At 37.2% G+C, this 4,253-nt stretch overlaps 1 pseudogene; it reads left to right on the top strand.

Annotated features, from left to right (window-relative positions):
• Positions 1–2,267: 2,267 nt before the first annotated feature.
• LOC148027971 (uncharacterized) lies at positions 2,268–3,001 on the top strand (annotated as a pseudogene).
• The last annotated feature ends 1,252 nt before the right edge of the window (positions 3,002–4,253 follow it).

The following is a 4,253-nucleotide window of genomic DNA, read 5'->3' as shown; positions in this document are numbered from 1 at the left end:
AAGTATCTAGCATCATAAGTACTATACCAATCCATGGCCTTAGCTTTGAAGGTTGCTGCAAACTGCTTTAGTTTGACCCGATCCCCAAACATATTGTTGAACCCACTAGCCACCCACCTTGTCCGAAATTGTGCAACATGATAGTCCGGGTCTTCTTTCTTCTTGCCTGAGAACTTGGATGCCCTGACCTTAGAATTGAGTGGTGGGTTGGGATTCATGACTCTTGACTTCTTCTTCTTTAATGGAGGCAAGGGATCAAAAGTAAGCGACTTATTTGTCGTAACCACTTGTCTCCTTAATAGGACTACACTTCCTAACACCAAATGCTGTAATCTCTATGCTACACTGTCTGGAGGAGTTGAAAGATCTTGCAAATTAGGAACTCCATTTGCTTCTTCAGGAGAACTTGAAGGGGATTCGGTAGATGTAGCAGGGGAATGATACATAGTAGTGGTACCAAAAGAGGTACCCACATCCTAGAACTCCTCTCCAAACTATGGAAACTCCTCTTCATCTAGGGTGTCAATTCCTCCTGCTTCACCATCGTCATTCTGCAATAACCCCTGTTGTTGCCCTGCCAATAACTCTCTTAATTCTCTAGATTTTCTTTGGGTTAGAACAACATTTGATGGGTACAAGCAATTCTCTGAGGGTAATTCTCTGACATATATGCAGAAATGCAAAGGTAAACCTTTAAACTGCATCATGCTGCTTCAAGTAGTCGACCACTGCTTCAAGAATCAACAAGAGTTTAGATTTTTGTTCATCAAAGAAGATTATTTTGATTATGCTTTAATATCCAAAATAGAGAATACCAGAAGAAGGGATTTATCAACCTGGTTTTAATACTACATAACTGCTTCATACAAAGATGCCGCTTCATCTAGAAAGACTGCTTCATGCAGGAAACCACTTCATGCAAGAATTCTGCTCCATACAACATCAAATTCGAATTTGAATTGTGTTTTAACACAGAGAAACAAGGACGCAATGGCAGGATCGCCAAAGTGTTATTGCCCTATCTATGCAGAATACATAATAGGATAGAAAATGCTTCATGGGGGAAAATACCCAATCTCATATCAAGAACTCATATAAACTTAGAACGAATCATATAGAGGCTTAGGAACACTGACTTCAGCACACTAATGATCAAAAAATGAGAAGTAAATCACAAAGAACATGTTGCCCAAGAACACCATTGATGATGACGCCAACTACCAGATCCTCTCTATAATCATGTGAATCCATCATGCATCAAGTGTGGACATCGAGAATGATCAGATAAACGAAAATGACACACAAAATGCCTCATTAGGTCACACTTTACAACTGCCTCAAAACTATACTTCATGAGGCAAATAGGGGCTGCCTCATACATACGACTAACATAACTAAGGTCAAACTATGCTAAGGTCATAATACAAGATCCATAAAGTGTGAGGCCATGACCATGGTTAACAAGAAGTACCAAAAGTACCAAATTTGAGACTTTATAGAGATATGTGTACTTGTTGTATTGTACCCAATTTGGTACTTTCCTGGATGACATGCACTTACAATACCAAAAGTACCAAATTGGAAACTTTATAGAGACCTAGGTACTCTTTGTGTTGCACCAAATTTGATAGTTTCTTGGAAAGCAAGCACTTACAATACCAAAAGTATCAAATTGGAAGCTTGATAGAGGCCTCTGTACTATTAGTATTGTACTAACTTTGGTACTTTCTTAGATGACATGCACCTACAATACCAAACGTACCAAATTGGGTACAATGCACAATTTGGTACTTACAAAGGTGTGGGCACTATTCAGAAGTTACTAGGTTTGGTACTTTCTTGGCATGTACAATAGCAATTGTGTCAAATTTGGTTCTTTATGAATAGAACCAAAATGCACCCATAGTAATGTTGCTATGGTAAGGTACCTGAAGGTATATATAGTATTTGAAGTCTCCTTAATACCATGTATAATACCAAATCTTGCACTAATTCACCTAATTTGGTGCTATATAGCCTAGTAGAAGTTTATACAGTACCAACAATGCCATGTATTGTGCCCAAATCTATACAATAGGTTTTGAAATATAAGATTATCTTATATATAGAATTAGAATATTCTAACCTAGATTGTTTTTATATCATAGGTTAAATCATACTAGAGATTCAAGCAAGCTCATCTTATAGTGTAGTTATTTCTTAGATGCTTTGAGACATTAAAGCCGCTCTTTGTTTAGAAGTTGATGCTTGTTGTTGTTTGTATCATAATGCTGTATTTCAAAGAGGCTTTCAATTAGATGCAACAAAATAAGTTTGAGTATCATGGGAAAGCTCATTTTTGCACATGCTCTATTTGTTGTAGAAACAGTGATGCATGGTAGTGTTTTGCAAGCCAAGTAGTGTGTTAGTACATCACTAGTTTGTGGGAATCCATATTGTGCATGAAGCCTCTTGACACCATGCAAAGAGATGCTCGTTTGGAGATTGTTCCCTTTTTGGTGTAACAAACTTGACATTTTTCCTAGATGAGATTTCGGTGGATAGTATAGAGGTGTTTGTTAAGGTTTTCATGGATGTTGGTATTGGACGATTCGGTGTCATTAGAAGTGAGAAGAAGAGAAAGGACTTTGTTCTATGAAGAATGACAAGTGCTGCTTTTTGTGACCTATTTTCAGATCACCTTAAAAGTTTCATCAAGCACAGGTTCATCCTTCTGTGGTAGGCACAATAGTCCAAAGATTGCATGCTTAAGTTTTCTAACAATATTGTTGTATCGATCATTGATTTCATGGATGATTACTCATTTAACATGCAAAATGAGATTCAATCCATGCATTGGTGGTCAACCCAAGTAAAAATTCTTTGTGCACATCACACGTGAGAGAAAATTGATAGAGGTGTTGTTGAAAAGACACTACATTTTTATATATTTGATGATAAGTTGCATGATACCTTGTTCATACAACATTGCTTTTTGCTTCATAACAAGTGGTTGAAATAACAAGGTCATTACTTGTGATATCATTGGGTGTGGTTAGATGGTGCTGCATTGCAATTCAAGGCACATATACCATTTCAATTTTGTGCAAGATACTTAGGCTTGCACATGATGTATAACACCTTTGCATTGTGACATGGAAAATGAGAGCATGATGGTGCTGGGGCTATCATCAAGAGAACACTTACACACATGAGGAGTTGAAATCGAATGTAATGCCTATGAAGTGTGTGATTGATGTAGTTAATTTTTTGAATGCAATATTTGTGCACAAAGGACAATGACATAGGTGCAATATACATAGTTTTTTGGCTTGTTTCACAGGATGATGTGCAAGGGGCCTATAATGGGATTGTAAGAAGGTTTAGGGCTCTCATACAATCCATTGTGTTGATGGATATTCAATAGAAAATCCATGTGCTGCCCATCTTCAGACACTCTCATGCTTTTGTGATCCATGTGTAAGTAAGCAATGGAGGAGATGCAAGATTAGGCAATACATAAAAGAATGGAAATATGTATCTATTGTAATGTTGCCAGAGTCAGAAAATGCAGACAGTGAGGAAGGGGAAGGGGACATGGAGAATGAAAATAGTATGAATATTGTAGCAATGAGTCAAGATGTTAACCTACTAATGTATGAGGGAAATCCTTAGATGTTGTGTGAAATGTTGTCTAATGAGGATAACTTTGCAGTGAAGACAACTGAGGCCACCCAGGACTTCTACATTTTGAGATGCACCAAAGCCATGTACTAGATAGAGAGAGCACAAAAGAATCAGTGGCATAATAGAATTGTTAGATGTGGACTTGTGGTTGAAAGCTTCTACTATGACCAAGTGGAGGGAAGATGTGATACATATAGTCTTCTCAAACATACCTCCAATCATGATCTACTCTTAGAGAGCCACATGGTCCTTAATGGAGCCGACATCTAGACTCCAAAACTAGTATAGGTTAACCTTTGAGGTGTATGATAACATATACCATAGTATACCATATGATGATGGAGCCGAAGAGGATGAAGCCATGTAATCCTTGCCCACCTCTGCCAATAAGGAAAGTGGATAAATTTGTACTTTTTCTAATCATGGAACAACATCCTAAAATTGAAAATTAGAATATAAAAAGTGACAATTACAATACCAAAATGGGAACTTACAGTACTTACATTTTGAATTTTGGTACTTATAGTACTTGAAACCTTTCGCTCCCATATTTTGGTACCTAAATTACTAAATTTGGTACTATACAT

Source organism: Lygodium microphyllum, chromosome 12 (assembly GCF_053477565.2).
Source record: "Lygodium microphyllum isolate KBCC chromosome 12, Lygodium_microphyllum_v1.1.10, whole genome shotgun sequence".
In the NCBI taxonomy this organism is placed as follows: domain Eukaryota; kingdom Viridiplantae; phylum Streptophyta; class Polypodiopsida; order Schizaeales; family Lygodiaceae; genus Lygodium; species Lygodium microphyllum.
The sequence above is the reverse complement of the archived record's forward strand: the minus strand, read 5'-3'. Positions and strand labels throughout refer to the sequence as shown.